Source organism: Dermochelys coriacea, chromosome 11 (genome assembly GCF_009764565.3).
Source record: "Dermochelys coriacea isolate rDerCor1 chromosome 11, rDerCor1.pri.v4, whole genome shotgun sequence".
Lineage (NCBI taxonomy): Eukaryota > Metazoa > Chordata > Testudines > Dermochelyidae > Dermochelys > Dermochelys coriacea.
The window spans coordinates 38594770-38615955 of NC_050078.2; the positions used below are offsets into that span (position 1 = coordinate 38594770).

The 21186-nt window shown below is 40.6% G+C and overlaps 1 protein-coding gene across 1 annotated transcript in view; it reads right to left on the reverse strand.

Moving 5' to 3' along the window:
- The window catches only part of STK39 (serine/threonine kinase 39), a 198400-nt gene that overhangs the window by 159131 nt on the left and 18083 nt on the right, over nucleotides 1–21186 (reverse strand). The gene's annotated exons all lie outside the window — the stretch shown is intronic.

A 21186-nucleotide genomic window follows, 5' to 3' on the forward strand; every position in this document is an offset into this window, starting at 1 on the left:
CCAATTTAAACCTGAATTTGATTTAGTTGTTTCTTTCTTTAAACTTGCTGAGAAAAAGTTAGGGAGCATGATATCCCGGTTTGTGGTTCCCAATTACAGACACAAGTCTTAATCCTGTAAAGATTGATGCAGGTCATGTGCTTTGCTATAGGTTTCAGAGTAACAGCCGTGTTAGTCTGTATTCGCAAAAAGAAAACGAGTACTTGTGGCACCTTAGGAGACTAACAAATTTATTTGAGCATAAGCTTTCGTGAGCTACAGCTCACTTCATCGGATGCATTTCATCCGATGAAGTGAGCTGTAGCTCACGAAAGCTTATGCTCAAATAAATTTGTTAGTCTCCTAAGGTGCCACAAGTACTCGTTTTCTTTTTGCTTTGCTATAGGAATTATATCACTGATTTCACCAGAACTAGTCATGTGAATAAAGCATGTGCTTAGTTTAAATCTTTGCAGGATTGGATCCAAAAAGTATACAGTTATTGCTTAGAGGCACCCCCACCACAAAACTCCAATCCAATCCTCTGCATTATACATGATTAAAGGACTTCTCTTGCCCTCTTTCTACTGAACTAGTATTTGATGCAAGTTCCTTAAGGAACTTCCTTTAAAGTCCAGTTTAAGAACTTTTTATATCACTGTTTCCAGCATGAACCAAAATTACTAGCCACTGACCACTTGTGGTCTCCTTCAGCAGCATGCCAGATACAAAAGCCATCCATGATATATAGTGACAACTGCTCAGGTGGCCTTCAGTGTTTAGAATATAACAAATCCAGCACCATCTCTGCTACCTATTTTTAGTTTCCTTTCCATTTTCATGCTCAGAGGGAGAGGCACAGTGCCCCATGGTATTTTGATGCTATATGGCCAGCTCATCAAGACAGTTCAGCACCTAGCGGTTTACACTGTCCCTTTTCATATGGGACTACAACAATGACCACTGGGTACCTTTTAGATCATGTCAGCAGGATCTACACAGGGCACTTAGATTACAACATGTTACAGTGCACTACAGTTCATACCTCTGTAGAGTGCACTGCACTGTGTGGATAAGCCCTAAAAGGTGGTAATTTGAAGTGGCTTAGTTAAACTGCATTAAACCCCTGTCTGGACACTGAAAGGCCCGGTCTATACTACACACTTACATCTGTATAACTACTTCACTCAGGGGTGTGAAAAATCCACACCCCTAAACAACATAGTTATACTGACCTAGCCCCCTCTATAGACAGTGCTAGCTCAGCAGGAGGGTTTTTCCCATCTTGCAAAGGTGCATTAACTACACCTATGGGAGAAGCTCTCCCATCAGCATAGGAGTGTCTTCACTTAAGTGCTATATTGCAGCTGTGCCGATGCAGCATTTTAAGCATAGACATGCTCCAATTCTGAAAGTGTCCACACAGGGGTTTAATGCAGTTTAACTAGACTACTTTAAATCCCAATTATACCTTTTAGTTAAATTTACTTTCCTGAATGTCCCCATGTAGACAAGCCCAGAGTGATTTTCTTCCATTGTTGGAAGGGGGGATGGAAAGGGTTGGGAGAAGGAAAGTTCCCTCATGACTGCTTTAGTAGGCGTAGAATGGAGAGTTTTCAAATTGCCAAAGGTCACTTGCATAATTTACAGTGAAACGAGACAGTTCTCTGCCCTGTCCCACCAAACCATTGCCTTTCAGCAGCATCTTTTGCAAGTTCCAGAGGTCAGATCAGCACCTGTTCTCCGATGGCAGCTGCCTCACTTCTCCACTTGCCATAATCATGTCCTTAATCCTTTGGAGGCCCTAGGGATCAGCTTGTCCTTGTAGGCACTTGAGCATTCGTGCTACTTTTACATGGAGTTCAGTACTAGTTGGGTGTTCAAAGTTGTCTGCGTGTTCAAGTGCTTTGCTGGGACTCTGGAGGGTCAATGTTGAAAGTCTTGCCACACCTGCTGGTAGAGTTACTGGATCACTCCAGAGTTATCTTTAATGAAACGCTTATTTCTCTTTCGGGACCTTGCATGACCTTCGTGCACCTTGCACGTGCCAGCACCACAAGAGGGCTATACTGGGATCCTTGGACCCTCCCTGGAGGTGCAGTAGAGTAAGGAGCCGGGTATTTTCTCTTCTCCTTCCTTAGAAAGAGGCTATGGCCTGCTGATGTGGGAACTTCAGTACAGGAGAGCTCTGGGCCTGGCATCTGCTGGCCATGAAGGAGGATTGGAAACAGGTCTGGCTCTGTGGAGGGAGAGCCTGGAGGAGTTGCTAATTGTCACTTCTCCTCCAAGCCCAAAGGATTCAGTGTGGGCCACTGCAGCTGCTCCTCTGCTTGCTTAGCAAGGCCTGACCCTATTATGGCAACAGCTGCTGTCATCCACCTGACACAGGCATCGATTGCACTCAGTTTACATTTCAAGGACTTCTTTGCTAACAAAAGCTAAATTAAATGAACACATACATTCAGGAGAAGTTGATGGCTTTGCTGATCGAGTGCCCTACTCCCTGCAAATAGCAGGTTTGTAAGGCTGATTTTACACAGAACCCAAATAGGAGTTTTAAAAGCTAGATCTGTTTGCATCAGCTTTAGAATAGCTTTAATGAAGTTACCAAATTAGGCTTAATAAATCCTTGACAAATACTAGTGTTTTTACAAGAGCTGGCTTTCATATAAAGAAATCACTGAATCTTCAATTCTAACTCCATGCAAATATTCCAGCTTAACACATACTCTTCTTCAGGAAGGTGGTGACTATTGTTACTTTGTGATAGATAAAACGTGGCATGGCGGCCAACAATCAGATTTTCCACTCAGTTTTCTACACTGCACAAAACTAAATAACTGAAGGTACTAGACAGAACATTTAAAAATGCTGAAGCCTGGAGGAGTGTGGAATGCACAGTATGGAGCCCTAAAGGAACCACCTGGCTAAAGGGATGAATAGGCTGTCATTTTGTTTCAATTTAACTTTTTATGAGTTGTGTAACAAGCTCAGATACCACACAGTGACGGATGGCAGCACAAGACAGACAGGATTAACTGCTTAACATTCTTTCTAAATGTCTGTTTTACTTGTCATCAAATGGGAATGGAGGGTACATTAATGTGGACTGAGACGGATTCACTTTGAAGTTTGAGGCGACAGAAAGAGGGGAGGAAAAAATTGATGACTTCATCAGGGCAGGAAGAATTATTAAATCCTAGGTGAATGAATGAGGAAGCGTCAAGGCTGATTCCCCACTCTGGCACTTTGAGCACAGAATGTGGGGGCTTGCAAAGATTCTAGAAGTTTATACTTGCCACTCCAGGCTTGTATTAAACTCCCACAGTTAAAGCTTTTCTCAGATCTTGGCTTGGTAAACGCTGCCACCACCTAAGTGAAAAACTTCCTCTTGCAAATCCTGGAAAAACTCACTTGGGAAGTTTTCCCTGAGGCCCTTTGGCTTTTCCACCCCCCTACTCGGGGAAGCAGAGAAAGAAAACAAAACAAAAGGGAAACCCAGCTGTTGCCACCAGCAAAGTGAAAAACATCTGAACAGACCTTTTAATACACAAAACCAATCAGTTTTTTTTGTTTTTTTGTTTTTTTAAAGCAAACGTATTGGAAATCAGGCTACTGCTCAATGTTAGAAAGCAACTGAAAAGGAATTAAACACCAGGAATGGCTCCCTGGGGTCCAGCTTAACATTACAAAAGAAAAAAATACCTGAGTTTAGCATAGAAGAAATCCAAAAGCCAAAATAAAGAAAATCTTGATCACATCTATCCCTGTCCCAATGAATCCTTCTAGGTATGCAAGATAATTTTTCATACCTGGTTCAAACTTTACACAGGATTCCTGCTGCCTGTCTCTTCAGCCAAGAGAGAACAACCCAGAGACAAAGAGAAAGCTTTCTATCCCCCCCACCCCCATTTTTAAGAAGTTCTAGAATTCCCATTGGGTCTTTTGGTTAGGTGCCCACTCCCTTTCTTTTAGCTGGGGGACTGTTAACCCTTTATAGGTAAAGCAAGCAGAGAACAGCCACCAAGAGGGACTTTATAGCTAACTGGCTGGCTGAGTGTCCATAAAAAGGGAGCTACGCCCCCCGCCCTCCATTTATCACAGGAAGTGACAGAGCCTTGTGGGTATTCCGGACTCCTGGGGAGCAAATGAATGGCAGGATGGTGGGTCAGTGTGTGAGAACAGAAAGAAGTGACAAGTGACTGCACGGGGGGGGGGGGGGGGGGGAAGGGAGAGGGGTGAGAGAGAGAGCGCACATGCAAGTCTGCTGAGGAATGAGGTGTTGTGCATTCATAATATGCATATGCCTATTGGCCACTAGGAAGGTACTGTAATTTTTGGCAAAACTGGCAAAATTGGAAACACAATTTATTTAGGATGTTTAAACCCTGCGGGAGGATTTGCAGACTAGGTATAAAGGTTTCCAAAGGGGGCCACACCTCCAGTTGAAATTTTTTAGGGGACCACAATGACACAAGGTTGAAAAGCACTGCACTAGAGAACTGATCTGCCCATTGGATTTTAATTGGTTACGGTTATCATAAAAAAAAAATTCATATACAGCCACAGATCATATCAGTGACATTATGTATCTCTGAATAGAGAAAAATTTCCTTCAATATCAGATTATATTACAGTCAGATGAACTACTGTTTTTAACAGGCAGAGCAAAATCTGCAGAGATGAACTTTGAGACAGGGTACCTAAAAATATTTAAGAAGTCAGTTTACAGATTCTGTTTTCAAAATGCTGATTCATGCACACTATTTTCTCTCCCCCTCACACCCACATATCCCCACTTGCAAGTGCAATATGAATACACTGTGTCCAAAGGATTGTTTGCAAGTCATTAGCAAACCCAAGTGATTGTGGTCAGAGACCTTACTTGTGCAAATGTAGGGTAGCTCAAGTCCAAAGCAGGTTCATAAAATGTATATGCTCTATAAAGTTCTAAGGGTCATATCACTGTTCGAAACTGTCTAGTCCTGCAACTGATTGTGGAATAACTATGGAAATGTTAAAGTACTATAAATTATTCAGTACCTCATTGTGTCACACATCCAGCTAATGATTGTGTTTTGAGCATCACAAAGAACCCATTTTGGTAGGTAACTCCAGCTTAGAGAAATAAGAGGCTGAATGTAGTAAAAGAATCTTTGTTCAGTCTTATCATACATATGAGTGCTTTCAATTTTAGTCACCAATTTCCTTCTACAATAGATATAATTAAAGTCAAGTTCTGGACTTTAAAATGTAGACCAAAAAGATACCCCATCTCTAAAAATCCTAATTTAAAGTTTAAGCATCTTGACAGAAAACTCCGGATTTCTTTTTCTAGATTCTTGCAATAGATCAAAAACACAAACATTTCAAGTGACATTAGAGTAGCTTCAGAATGGCCATATGGAAGCAATTGAGATGAGATTATTTCTACTTGTAATACTTCCAAATGTCAATTGCCATGAAAAAGTGACACCACTGGGTGATTAATTTTTGCTTTTACATTGCTCAGTGAAGAACGTTAGATACAAACCTCTGCAATTTGGCAATACTATGCTCTATTTTCTATATATGCAATTCAGAAGAACCCTAAAGAGTTCAAATTTGAAAAGCATCTTAGAATATTTTCTTAAACCCACTACAATCCTAGATAAGGAACATGCATCCCTCTCTTCATTGCAAAAATACTATTAAAAAACCTTCAAGAGGAGTTTCTAATGTTTTAAACAAGCATGTGCTAGAAGACAGAAGAGTGGCAGAAAAATCTGATGGGAAGTGTGGGTATTAAACAAAAATTCACCATTCTTAGAGGGGAGGAAAAGAAAAAAGCATCAGCAATAAAAAAAACCCTGCATTTACCAAAATTAGAAAAGAGGAAGGTTCTATCCCTCAGCTGCAGAAGAGAGTCATCATTTCCAGGCACCATCGTTGAGAAATGCTATGAAGATTAGCTACGTCTGATATTTATTAAGTGATAAGAAATTACAGAACTAAGATATTTTCCTCTTTTATTAAGGAACCATTTTCGCTAAAGAACACTGCAATTGTGTCAACTCCTCTGCAGCCAGCCCCTAGAAAAATCTGCAGAATAGGATAGAGAACTGCACACATTGGACTAAGAAATCACCGAATCCAACATGAAACAACTGCCAATCACAAAACTAATTATTTGGGTAGTGACCAAAAAATAAACAAAAGGAGAATGCAGAAGCTAAGACCACTCTCTAGCTGGTAAAGTAGTCTTTTCCTCCATCGGTGAAAGTTGCAATACTATGCAACTACTCTACCATAAAAACTACTTGCCTTGCTTCTGAGGAAATTAGACATTTGTTAGTCACAGCTGTCGCAAGAGTCAGAGACACTAGGGTTCTAAAGAGCTCTTTCACCTGGGGGAGAAAGGCTTAACAAGAACCAGTGGCAGGAAGCTAAAGCCAGACAAATTCAAATTAGAAATTAGGCACAAATTTTCCCACAGTGTTATCAGTCATTGGAAGTGGTGGATTCCCCAGGTCTTCAAATCAAGACTCACCTTCCTGGAAAAATATGCCTTATCCAAAAGGAAATTATTAGGTTCAATACAGGGTAACAGGATGAAATGTAATGGCCTGCAATATACTAGGTCAGACTAGATGACCTAATGGTCCTCTCTGGCCTTAAACCCTATGGTTTTCATGATGGACTATTTAATATAAAACATCAACAAGATGACACTGTGGGATTTTTTTTTAATAGGAGTGAATAAATATGGAAATGGCTGTAAAAAAAAGTATTAGGAATCTTAAGCTAGTAGGCCCAAGATCTACACTGGAAGCTGTGAGAGAGCAGGCAATCTCTGGCAACATGGAGGTAATGCAAAGAACTATACTGAGACTCACTGTGACCACCTTCCATCCCTATCCACCCACCGCCCCCCCCCCCCCCCCCCCCCACACACACACACACACTTATCATAGACCACCAGCACACTGGCTGTGTTTTCAATGTACTGAAAGAGGGTTACAGACGTTTGAGAAGCCACACCAGGAAACTTACAGAAGAAGTCAAAAACAGATAGTGATGAGAGCACTGGGAAGTTTTAGCTGTTTGCGAAGAAAACGGTTGCATCTACCAGTTGGGGGAGAATGAAATGGCAGAGTTGGAAATGATCTAGATATGGTAGGCAAGGAAGTTGTAGAGGACATCAGGCTATGGGCCCAGTATTTGCGCGCGCGCGCGCTCGCGCTCTCTCTCTCTCTCTCTCTCTCTCTCTCTCTCTCTCAAAGCAAGTGAGGACAGGATTTAGAATATAAATATTTTATTATTTCAGAATTAGTGCAATCTTTTAAGTTAAGATACTGGGCCTGACTGACTTTGCTTATACCAGTTTAATATTGGTTTAAATCCATTGAGTTCAACAGAGTTTCCTGTAATTTACATTGGGATGGGATCAATTTGAAGAACATGTTAAAGTTACACATACAACTGCAGCTGTACTGTTTTCTGGGTTATGAGCAATTAAATAAGTAACCTTAAGTGTTCTCTTAACTTAGTTTTTTTTGCATTAAATACCAGGAAAATTGCTCCCATGTCTGAAATTCTTTCAAAGATGATGCACATGTAAAACATATTGGAAAGTATGCATCTTAGAGAGGGCAAAACAGAAACTTTTCCACCTTTGATGCTTAGTATCTTTGTACAGCCAAGGTCAATTACAATCCATTTTTAAAGAGCATTTGCAGTCCAATATATTAATGCACTCTGTAGCAAATATAATTCCACATCTCAGTAATTTAAGATTCCCTATATCTTTTACCACAGTCAACAAAATCAAACCTTATGTGTGGTAATCAAGGAAAATCCATGAATCTAAAGTAGTATAAATTACTCACAAATATACATTGATCTAAATCCTACACTTAGCAAAAAACAAACAACTCATACAAGCCCTCTCCCCCCCCCTCCATCTCTGAATCCAATTCTTCTACATCTTTGGCATTTTTCTTAAGTGAAAGACAGATACGTGAAGAACCGAGTGCGCCTGTCAAACAAGGAGCCATCAACAGGAAGTAGAATACTGTTTTGGACACAGTATTACACTTCCTGTTGATGGCTCCTTGTTTGACAGTATTGTAATTTGTAATTAAAATTTGTGATTAAAAGTAGGTTTTCAGTGAATTATGTAACAAGTCTCTGCTTCCTTAAAGACAGCCTGTCCCTCAGCCCTGGTCTACACTAAACACTTATGTCGGTAAACTATGTTGCTTAGGGGTGAAAAAGCCAACACCCATGAGCAATGCATTTATACCAACCTAACTCCTGGTGGAGACAGCACTACACCGACGAGAGGGCTTCTCCCATCATCATAGCTACTATCTCTTGGGGAGGTGGAGTACCTACGCCATAAGCTTTCCTCATTGGCATAGGCAGCATCTTCAGTAAGCGCTACAGCGGCAGTGTACATGCAGACATGCCAACATCAATCTTCAATACATTTCCTTCTCCCCACCCCCAACAGGAGAAGAATACAAGCCTGTGTCTCAACTTTTGCTGGCACCTAGCAAAAAGCAAACAAACACTGAAAATGGGATGTTTATTCCCAACAATATGATTTAAGAGGAAGTAATGCTACATCGCGGTGATCAATCACCACAAGACCAACATTTTGTACTTATAGTAACATTTACACATGCATTGGATAGTTTCAAATGTCAGGTCTCAAAAGGTATGACAGTGCTGTGTAAGAAAGAAGAGAGGGTTCTCTTCAGACTGCATCACATCAGCATACTAAAACAAAAAAAGATTTTAATATATATGAATGACAATAGTGAAGTCTTGTGCTCTGGAGTTAACGGAGCTCTAGCCAATTCCCTCGGAATGTGCTAGCCAATTCCCTCAACCTTTAAATACATAAATATTTCTATTGAAAGTATTTAATGCTTGCTTACCCACCAGAGTATTTTCTATTTTACAGCTAGAAAAATGGAAGCAGAGATAGCTTAAATTACTTGAGTCAGTAGTAGGGCTAGAAATAAAATCCAGGAGGCTTGACATCTAGTCACCAATATTAGCCAATGGACACACCACTTCCTCCTACCTATTTTTGTCAGAAATGTCAAGTTGCACTCTAAATTCAGTGCACAATTAATAAATTGCTTGCAGAATTTAGAAACAGAAAAGCCCTAAACCAAATAGTAAATACTCTGTTAGTATCTTTGAAGAATACTCTCTCAATTAAGACTCAATCTGGAATGCATGAGACAAGAAATTGACCATGAAATATAGTCATGCTTAGGACATCACAATTTAAAGACTACTCCAAAGCTAAATTTTTGGACGAGTATATTTTGTCTCAGCAACTTAGAAAAACCTTCCCTATTAGAGATAAGAGGTTATTGTGTTCCAGACCTAAGCTTCCAAGCCAGAACCTCAGTTTTCTTGTGGATAATTTCAGTTGACTTTTTCAAAGTTACAAGAAGGAGAAGTGAAAAACAGCCCTAAAACATCACACCTCAACATATCTGTAGTAAAAATGTTATATCAAATGATATGAATAAGATTCAAATAATAAAAATCTGAAGTCTAATTCAGAAACAGTCTACAGTAGCAAAATAAATATGCAGAATATTTGGGAGTTAGTTATTTCTACTTATCAATTAAAGTAAAACCACCCCAATGATGTGCATGATATGCATCCTGCTTGCATTTCTGATGCCTATGTCAAAATGATTCGGTACACAAATGTGAAAATGCTATTTAAAAAAGAATTCGTGATCATTCACTGACTAGGAAAGAAGAAAGCTTAGAGACTAACAAATTTATTTGAGCATAAGCTTTCGTGAGCTACAGCTCACTTCATCGGATGCATTCGGTGGAAAATACAGTGGGGAGATTCACACACACACACACACACACACACACACACACACACACAGAGAACATGAAACAATGCGTTTTATCATACACACTGTAAGGAGAGTGATCACGTACAACCAAGATGAGCCATCACCAGCGGGGGGAGGAGGAAAACCTTTCATGGTGACAAGCAAGGTGGGCCATTTCCAGCAGTTAACAAGAAGGTCTGAGGAACAGTGGGGGGGGTGGAGGGGGAGAAATAACATGGGGAAATAGTTTTACTTTGTGTAATGACTCATCCATTCACAGTCTCTATTCAAGCCTAAATTAAATTGTATCCAGTTTGCAAATTAATTCCAATTCAGCAGTCTCTCGTTGGAGTCTGTTTTTGAAGCTTTTTTGTTGAAGGATAGCCACTCTCAGGTCTGTAATCGAGTGACCGGAGAGATTGAAGTGTTCTCCAACTGGCTTTTGAATGTTATAATTCTTGACGTCTGATTTGTGTCCATTCATTCTTTTACGTAGAGACAGTCCAGTTTGACCAATGTACATGGTAGAGGGGCATTGCTGGCACAGGATGGCATATATCACATTGGTAGATGCGCAGGTGAATGAGCCTCTGATAGTGTGGCTGATGTGATTAGGCCCTATGATGGTGTCCCCTGAATAGATATGTGGACAGAGTTGGCAACGGGCTTTGTTGCAAGGATAGGTTCCTGGGTTAGTGGTTCTGTTGTGTGGTGTGTGGTTGCTGGCGAGTATTTGCTTCAGGTTGGGGGGCTGTCTGTAAGCAAGGACTGGCCTGTTTCCCAAGATCTGTGAGAGTGATGGGTCGTCCTTCAGGATGGGTTGTAGATCCTTGATGATGCATTGGAGAGGTATTAGTTGGGGGCTGAAGGTGATGGCTAGTGGCGTTCTGTTAATTTTCTTTGTTGGGTCTGTCCTGTAGTAGGTGACTTCTGGTACTCTTCTGGCTCTGTCCATCTGTTTCTTCACTTCAGCAGGTGGGTACTGTAGTCGTAAGAATGCATGATAGAGATCTTGTAGGTGTTTGTCTCTGTCTGAGGGGTTGGAGCACATGCGGTTATATCGTAGAGCTTGGCTGTAGACAATGGATCTTGTGGTAGGATCTGGATGAAAGCTAGAGGCATGTAGGTAGGAATAGCGGTCAGTAGGTTTCCGATATAGGGTGGTGTTTGTGACCATTGCTTATTAGCACCGTAGTGTCCAGGAAGTGGATCTCTTGTTTGGACTGGTCCAAGGTGAGGTTGATGGTGGGATGGAAATTGTTGAAATCATGGTGGAATTCCTCGAGGGCTTCTTTTCCATGGGTCTAGATGATGAAGATGTCATCAATGTAGCACAAGTAGAGATGGGGCATTAGGGGACGAGAGCTGAGGAAGCGTTGTTCTAAGTCAGCCATAAAAATGTTGGCATACTGTGGGGCCATGCAGGTACCCATCGCAGTGCCGCTGATTTGAAGGTATACATTGTCACCAAATGTGAAATAGTTATGGGTCAGGACAAAGTCAAAGTTCAGCCACCAGGTTAGCCGTGACAGTATCGGGGACACTGTACCTGACAGCTTGTAGTCCATCTTTGTGTGGAATGTTGGTGTAGAGGGCTTCTACATCCATAGTGGCTAGGATGGTGTTTTTAGGAAGATCACCAATGGACTGTAGTTTCCTCAGGAAGTCAGTGGTGTCTCGAAGATAGCTGGGAGTGCTGGTAACGTAGGACCTGAGGAGGGAGTCTACATAGCCAGACAATCCTGCTGTCAGGGTGCCAATGCCTGAGATGAATGGGCGTCCAGGTTTTCCAGGTTTATGGATCTTGGGTAGCAGACAGAATACCCCAGGTCGAGGTTCCAGAGGGGTGTCTGTGCGGATTTGTTCTTGTGCTGTTTCAGGGAGTTTCTTGAGCAAATGCTGTAGTTTCTTTTGGTAACCTTCAGTGGGCCCAGAGGTTAATGGTTTGTGGAAAGTGGTGTTGGAGAGCAGCCTAGTAGCTTCTTGTTCATATTCCAACCTATTCATGATGACGACAGCACCTCCTTTGTCAGCCTTTTTGATTATGATGTCAGAGTTGTTTCTGAGGCTGTGGATGGCATTGTGTTCTGCACGGCTGAGGTTATGGGGCAAGTGATGCTGCTTTTCCACAATTTCAGCCCGTGTACAATCGGCGGAAGCACTCTATGTAGAAGTCCAGTCTGCTGTTTCGACCTTCAGGACGAGTCCACCCAGAATCCTTCTTTTTGTAGCGTTGGTAGGAAGGTCTCTGTGGGTTAATATGTTGGTCAGAGGTGTGTTGGAAATATTTCTTGAGTCGGAGATGTCGAAAATAGGATTCTAGGTCACCACAGAACTGTATCATGTTCGTGGGGGGTGGAGGGGCAAAAGGAGAGGCCCTGAGATAGCCCAGCAGAAGAATCTGTCCTAAGAGTATAGTTGGATAGATTAACAATATTGCTGGGTGGGTTAAGGGAACCACTGTTGTGGCCCTTTGTGGCATGTAGTAGTTTAGATAGTTTAGTGTCCTTTTTCTTTTGTAGAGAAGCAAAAGTGTGTGTTGTAGATGACTTGTCTAGTTTTTGTAAAGTCCAGCCACAAGGAAGTTTGTGTGGAAGGTTGGTTCTTTATGAGAGTATCCAGTTTTGAGAGCTCATTCTTAATCTTTCCCGGTTTGCTGTAGAGGATGTTGATCAGATGGTTCCGCAGTTTCTTTGAGAGTGTGTGGCACAAGCTGTCAGCGTAGTCTGTGTGGTATGTAGATTGTAATGGATTTTTTTTACCTTCAGTCCTTTTGGTATGATGTCCATCTGTTTGCATTGGGAGAGGAAGATGATGTCCATCTGTATCTGTATGAGTTTTTTCATGAAGTTGATAGATTTCCACTCTATACGGCTAAATTCAGGGCCTTGCATGACAGGTTTCAGAGTAGCAGCCGTGTTAGTCTGTATTCGCAAAAAGAAAAAGGAGTACTTGTGGCACCTTAGAGACTAACTAATTTATTTAAGTGATCACTCTCCTTACAGTGTGTATGATAGAGAGAACATGAAACAATGGGTTTTATCATACACACTGTAAGGAGAGTGATCACTTAAATAAATTAGTTAGTCTCTAAGGTGCCACAAGTACTCCTTTTCTTTTTGCGAATACAGACTAACACGGCTGCTACTCTGAAACCTGACTAGGGAAGGGCTCTGTAAATTGTGTCACACAGGTGTAGGTCTCAAAAAAAGGCCTGAAATGCAAGGCGGGGTCAGGGATACTACTGCAAGAGGATATACGCACCCAATGTGTGGGATGGGGAGGGGAAGAGCAAGAGAGAGGACCACTAAAGAGCAATCTTAATTCAACAGAAGGGAACAGGAAATCATCTGCAAAGATGAGGGAACAGAAATCAAAAGTTAAGATTCTAGCCCTCCTTGGCTGCAGAGACAGCCTTCCAAATGTGAACACTCGGGTAAGCTAATGCTGTGCCCGAGGTTGGAGACAGACCACTCTACTCAGAGTTTTGCCAAATAGCATAAAATTAAAATTCTGATGAATTTCACTGCTGCTATTCAGAATCCAGCTTCAGCTGCTGAGGAAGATGAACATTCTGGGGTTTCCACTGAGGTGCATTGAAACAAGGGGGGGGGGCGCTATCTGACTTTGCATCAGCCTCTGTAACATACCTCCAACAGCCAGAGGCTGAGAATCTGAATAGGAAAAACAGCCTTTTGTCTCTTCTCCTTGCTGAGCCTTTTGGGCTGCTCCGAGCTTTGTTCCAACCCTTCACCATACCTTTTTATAGGCTGCCTTCTTTCTGTTGAGGAGGTTCATGACCTTCCAAATGCATATTGGAACAAACAGGGAGGTTTTGTGCCAAAAAACATGTAGTTGAGATTCTGCTCTACCATTTAAGAACAATTTTTTTCCAAAGTTATTGGAAACTTAAGGCAACTTTGTAAACAGCTACCAGCACAATTAGATTGCAGCCACAGAGACACCAATCAGCAGTCCTTTATCCATGCTCCTCTGAAGTTGTGGACTGTTACAGCAACTACTTGTACTTGCATACATCTTGGTGTGATTTTTTTTTTATGAGACAATTCAGCTAATCGGAACCTGAAACAAATTTCACTTTTACATCACAACCACTGAAACTGCAGTATGCGTCATCTGTTTGGCAAAACAATCCCCCACCACCACAACAACTAGTTATTTCAGGGTAAGGGGAACCAGACTTGACCTCACATTGGCCTTTAATACTGTGCTTGTGAATATGATTTAGTCAATCACTAGATAAAAAGGAAGCTTTATTTGCCTCAAATGCACACACAATAGAGATGAGAAACATTGGTCCTGTTTAGAAGTGTTTTAATTAAATTTAAAGTTGAGATTTTCACTAATGGAAAGATTCCTCTTCTTTCAGCACAACAGCCCACTCCACATATACTTACTAGATGCTGTTCTTGCATAGGTTTCAGCCTGACTAGACTAGAGGGCTGATTTTGGGGGTGGGACAGTTAGCATAACACCTCCAGTTTTCTACAGGAGATTTTTGCTGGAGGCTGGTGTTTGAACCATGTTACTATGACAATTCTTTGCACTAACACTTTGCAATGATCTCAAAGCGCTGTACTGAACAGCGATATTCTTAGGAAGGGATGGATAGAGACTTTATAATAACTGCATCAGCCTTACATACATGGAAAGTTGAAATACTCTTTAGCCCAGAGCTCATTGGTCTTGGTGGACAGACATCTTCTAATAACAGAAGTTAGCAATGCCTCAGACTGATTCCTTGCATTACCTCTTCTAGTAATGCAACCTCAAATTTACATTCCAAAGTTTCAGCTCCATCCCATCTATGATGGAAAGATATTGCATGGAAATAATCACTTTTTTCCACATCATTAATTGCCTCTGTCATCTCTGCTGACATCTCCTTCTAACCCAAATGCCTGCCCTCTCCTCTGCAAACTGACAACTAATCCCGACAACCCAGTATATTGGCCTTCCTTTGTCTTTTCCCTCTGAAGTTGCCAATTTCCATGACTTCTATCTCAGTTCCTCTATACACCTGAACCTAGGTCTCTCCCAGTGTCTCAGCTTCTGACATGGGCCTCACCTTGGCCTCTCATTCCTGACTCAGTGGTTCCAGTTGTAATGCAGGTCTCTTCATCTTACCTATCATTTTCACCTTGTACAGACAAAGTGTAAATACTCCCAAAACTTTTCAGTATTTTGCTGCTGCAAACGTTTTCTGAGTCGGACTTCAGATTTTTTACTTTTGCCCAGGCTCCTGTTCTCCCTCCATGTTGGAACTCTAGTAGTCTTCCTTTCTCCCTCACATTCTTCCTAATCTCAGTGCCACTTCTGGGGCAGGTGAGTGAGCAGGTCTGTTGCCCTGGATGCCAACTTCTACAGCCTGCCCAGCCACTGTCCCGCTTGACTTTTTAAACAAAAACAAAAAAAACAAAAAACAAAAAAAACTCAACTGATTGGCCAGCCCTTTTTTTTTTTTTTTTTTTGTCGTCGGGGTGGGGGTTCAGCCTTTTGGAAATGAGGCTGAAAGTCCGGGTGGATTTGATTTAAATCCAATTAATTTAATCTTGGTTTTCTACATAAAAGTGCATTCTTGTTGGCTGTTATAACATTAATACATATTCTTCACAACTCAGAGCTAGATGTAGGTTTCATTTTTGGAAGGTACACTCTATACTTTTTAAACAGTGATTTATTTTGAAAAAACTTTTCAGTTTAGTTTTACAACTATATCAGAAAAATGAATGATTGTTTGGTTATTTCATTTACCAAAAGGTAATTGAAGCAGATATTTATGAAATCATTGGGAGGTGAACTATCTCCAATTCAACAGGTTAATCATAAATATTTGCAGGATTTTCTTGCCATGCTGTATTAGGAGGAGACCACCACCAGGCAGACATTTAAATTGTTTTATTTAACTAAAAACACACCCTTAAGTATTCTAGATTTTTTCTTCAACAGCAAACATATAATATTTTAACAAAACAAGCATATGTCTCTTGCTTCTCACATTTATCGCCAGACTTCTTCTCCTTGTCCAGATCTATTCCTCCCCCAAACAATCTTCTAGTCATTGAACTTCTTGAAACTTTGCACTTTTAGAGAAAGTTAAGGGATTGACTCTGTATACACAAATTTGCAGAGAGACAACAGAGTTGAGATCTGTTATTTCTCATCTCTCTATATATTTATTTATTTTAAAACATTTTTGCTGTTAACAAGCATGTTACTTCTGGAGACACAAATCCACAGTTTGAGAACTGCAAAACTAAGCATCTCTGATTGTATCTTCTAGACTGAGCACTGAGTCCCATTGGGTAGATAGAAAGATTAACCTAAATAATCTATACAGAAACCTGTGGAACCCCATAAAATTGCATCCCTAATCCATGAACTATTAGAACTCATTTACAAAACTTTTCTTAAAAACATTACATGAATATATTTTCCTCATACTATAGAATTAGAATTTATAATCCCTATTCCATGATGAGGTATCTTTGAGCTATAATGCATCTTAATTAAAACCATCTTTAGATTTTTTTTTTTTTTTGATAAAATGCTTTGAGGAAAAAAAGCTCAGATTTAAATCAAAAAGAATCCGATTTAAGGAAAAAATACATTTTTTTTTGTTTTTCTAAATCATTGATTTTTATCCACCCTGCTGAAAATCTTTTCAAACTGGGCCAACAAGATGTTCTTGGGCTGCTCCTGCCTCTCCTATCAATTCACCCCTAAAGTCCCTTACCTTTCTCACAAGGGAAAGGGGAGACTGATGACAGCTTCAAGTCTCCCTGCTCACCAACAGACTCATTCAAGCCCCAGTTTTGGTCCATCTCTCTTACCAAATTGCTACTCATTTGACATGACTTTACCAACACTGATCTGTTTCTGATTTACACAGCTAAGTTTTGCCTCTGACCATTTGCTCTCCTTTAGCCTTGCTTATTCTCCCATCACTTCACTAAGACAGACACCTTCAAAATTAAGAGATTTAATGATTAAGCCAGCTGACTATGCAGGGAGCTAGTCTATGTAATTACATGCTCCCATCACTGTTGCCCTTGTGGGGCAACCCAATAAGGGGGTAATATGCTCTTTGGGCAAGTACTGGCTAAGCCTTTGTACAGTGCCTAGCACACTGGGCCTGTGATCCTGACTGGGACCTCTGAGTGATCACTGTAAACACAAGTTAATAAACTCTTTTCTTCATCTACCCATTTAGCCTTTCACATAGCACTCTGCTTTCCTCCCCACCTTGGCTCTTTCCTATTGAAAATGGCATCCTTGCCTTTAGATCTTGCCTCCTTCACCTCCCCCCCCTCACAGAATTGGCTACCCCTCTAATCCTCCAGCCTTCGTGTTCTCTCCCCATACTCACTATTTTCATTTTTGTGCTTGCACTGTTAAGCATCTCAAGGAACACCCCCAGTTATGCCACCTTCCTACACACTGCTCTTCTCTCTCCCTGCCTTCTTTCTCAATAGCTTACTTCTCCTGCACAAGGGGCCCAGAGCGGTTAAAATACGAAGGAATTCCTGCCTGATCCAGTTGGCCATCAAATTTTGCCCAAAACAGCCCTTATTCACTCTGCAATAAATCCTATCCCAGGTAAAATGAGTTTTATTGATCGGTATTAAAGGATTTCTTTTGAAGTTGAAGAGTATTATATGTGAACCTCATTTCTATACCTCCCATATCACTGCAAGGGCAGTGGTACTACACTGATGCAACCAGCCACTGTGTTGATACCAACATCAGTACATTTGCTTGAAGTGGCTGTACCTTCAGGATGAATAATGCATCATTGTCTCACGTGCAACACATCAACATTTGTGCCCCAGATAAGAATCTACTGACGTGCCATGAGTCTATCTGCCATCATGCTGCCATCAGTTACAGAACACAATTTGATTTTATAGAAAATCCACTCAATACTTTATTACAGAACATAGTAAGAAGGGAATTATTCATAAAAGGTAAAGGAGATATCGAAATAATAAGATTCAAAGAAGCGACAATCATTTTTGAGGGAGGATGAGAAGAAAAAGAAAGACAAGCATTCCAAATATAGGTGGCTGTGAGTGAAAGGTTAACCCTTACTGGAAAGCGAGAGAGAGAGAGGAGAAGAGGCAGACAAGAGACAAAGATCAGCAAAGTATGAAATAGGAGAGTAGGTGGATACTCAGAGGCAGGATTGAGCAAAGGCATAACTGTAAGGTTACCTGAGGGGAAGTGGGGTGCAGCACAGAAGAGAGAAGGGGGAAGAAATATAGTGGAGGTATCATCATACAATGCTTCTTTTGACATACATCCAGTTCTATCAGTAAAGATATCTCCAAGGCACAAGTAAACATTTTAGGGATCATAGTGCCAGCCACATTAAAAAACAATAGAACACTGGCGTACTGTATGCAGTGTTTTACTAAGAGTACGTTGCACACATTCTGTCATTTTCTATCCCTCACTGTGTTGGAAATTTTGCTTGTCCTTTAAACATTTCACATTTATCTTGTTTTAGAGAACACAAATGCAGGAGTCTGTTTAGTTTAAAATTATATATTCTTGTTAAAGGGGTACAGGAAGAAATAGAGAGTTAGAGCTCTTTTAATACATCATTAGTTTGGGAGATGAAGTCAATATTTTAAGGGGGGGGAAGAGGGCAGAAGTAGAAGTAAGGCATATTCATTCTTCAGCTGAATGTCCAAGGTTGTTTTTCAGCCATGCATATAAAGTTTAGATAAACCATCCATCTCCCCTATTATATAACTTCAAACAGCAGTGGTATTGTTGATTTGGTTGTATTTTATGTTTACATGATTCTTTTACCCCAAGGGTTCCCAGAGTACTTTAGAAAGTACATATTTCACCATCTCTAAAATGCAGCCTCCTCTATAGTAGAAAGTAGCAACCTACAGTATGGGGAACAAAAACTTTTGGACAAGGAGCCTGGAAAGATCTTCATTCCAAGGTAGACACATTCCTAATGATCTTTGTAAGAATAGAGAACTGACAGAACCACACCAAGTTTGAAGTGGTCTTTTCAAGTAGACTAGTTATTTCAAACCAAAAGTTTATGACTATGTCATCCCCTCCAGCAAAAACCCATGCACAAAGCCAGCATCTTGTACCAATTAGTATTTAAGCACCAGATAACCATAAAGGAGAGTTTTATATTGCTGACTTTAAAGACAGTACATATACAGTTCTCTCAACAGTAAAAGAAGAGCGAACACCTCTCTTCCCCGAACCCGATTGAAAGTGCAAAGAAACATTCTGCCAATAGCAAATAGTGATTGTGATAAACACATTCCACTATGCTAATCCCAGAATGGATAAAAACTGATTTTTTTAAATTAAAATCAATTTTTTTAAATCGGATTTTTTTTTAAAAAAGGTTATTTTTAAACAAATGCATTTAAAAGTAAATGTTGACAAAATATGTTGAGGCATAAATTTACTGTAATCTATTAATCATTTCAATTAAATTAAAAAAAAAACCTTAAGAAGTAGATGTTTGTTGCCAGAGTCTTTTAAAGAAAGTCAAGCTACTGAACTGGTGAAAATCACTGACTAAGAACCTGGAACCAGTGTTTGTTCAAATGCTAAACTAGCTTTTACAATAGTTGCCTCTTCCACTGATGCAGAAAGAATATTTTCTTTATTTCACTTTTCACAAAATTCAGTGACAAGTTGTTTCTTAAACTTTGAACCAACAGTTGTTTCCTCTTATAATCTCTGAATAAAAAATTGTTTCTAGTCACAACATCATTCAAGATTTTAGAAACTAATCAGCTAAATTAATTTGTTACAGGTAGGGTTGCCAGTTTTCTAATTGCAGAAAACTGAACACCCTTGCCCCACCCCTTCCCAAGCTCCCCCCCCCCCCGCTCACTCCATCCCCCTTCCTCCACCACTGGCTCTCCCACACCCTCACCTACTCGCTCATTTTCAAAGGGCTGGAGCAGGGGGTTTGGGTGCAGAGGGGGTGAGGGGTTTGAGGTGTAGGAGGGGGCTCCTGGCTGGGGCTGAGGAGTTCAGAGTGCAGGAGGGGGCTCAGGGATGCTAGCCTGTTCTGCAACCATAAAAGAGTCTGGGGCAAGATTAGTGACTGTAAGGAACTAACACATTTAAGGACTGGTCTACATGGGGAAGCTGGCCAGCAGAACTATCTATTGCTATAATTCTGCTGGTCAGTTTCCTCATGTAGACAATCCCTTATTAGTATAAATACCTCCTGAGTTTAACAAAATTCAATTTTGCTTGTCAGTGTCTCAAAACCTCAGGGAAGATTGAACTCATTGGATAGACGTGGTGAAGAATGGCACAGAACAAAAAGATTTAAGATGAATGAAACTGAATCTGGTACAAGACTAAGCGCTGAAGAGACTTCATTCAGCTCCACATTACCCTTCTATCCAGTAATATCAAGTTGATTAGAGAATAAATGATGCTTTCCTCATAGAAAGGGGAAAAAAAAAAAGTTCTTTTCTCAAGATTCTAGCAACTAAATTTATCATGGTTTTAATTGTTCAGATAAACTACAGGCTTTAAATTTAAATTTAGTTGTTCTTTAGAAAACCGGAGTGAAGGCATATTGCCAGTTAGAACAATTTCCACTCGTCTCTTTCAATCAAATCACATGCTGCATATCTGCATCCCATCCCATATTTAATAAAATTAGTCTCTCTTTCACTAGAAAAATCAGGCAAGTGGGCAAATACCAAGATGAAAAAGCAAGATATTTGCATTCAGCTTTAACAGTATAGTTTTACTTTAATTATTTAAAAAAAAAAATCTAAATTTAGTTCCCAATTCCCTGCCTGCGATGACAAGCAGCCTATATCAGGACAGTAAATAAGCAAAGCTGCTTAGTTGTCCCTATATGATGTGTACATGTACTGCAATCATCCTCATAAGGGGATAAAACATATGATGCATTCTTGTAAATTCATCAACTGCAGACTTTTATAGATCATACAAACAGATTACGTGGATAACCTGCAGAAGAAGCATGCCCTGAAAGTGTTTCCTCAGCGTCTGGCAAAGATTCCATTAATGGACTTTGCATCTTATTAGATGTGTCAGATGTACATGGGAAGAATGGCTCTTCATTTTTTCCTTCCATTAGGGGGCAGTCGGACAAGAACAGAGCTAGAATGATGGGCTTTTTAGAAAGGCATTTAAAAGGATGGAAGGGTTAAAAAGCCTATGCCTTTTGACAATGAAGGGTCAAGTGAGGAGCGGATACTATAAGTAATGACTTAGCAATCAGACCCCACCCGGTTGGACCCTTGCACCCCTAGTGGAGCCCAGTTAAGTCAGTGGGGCTCCTTAC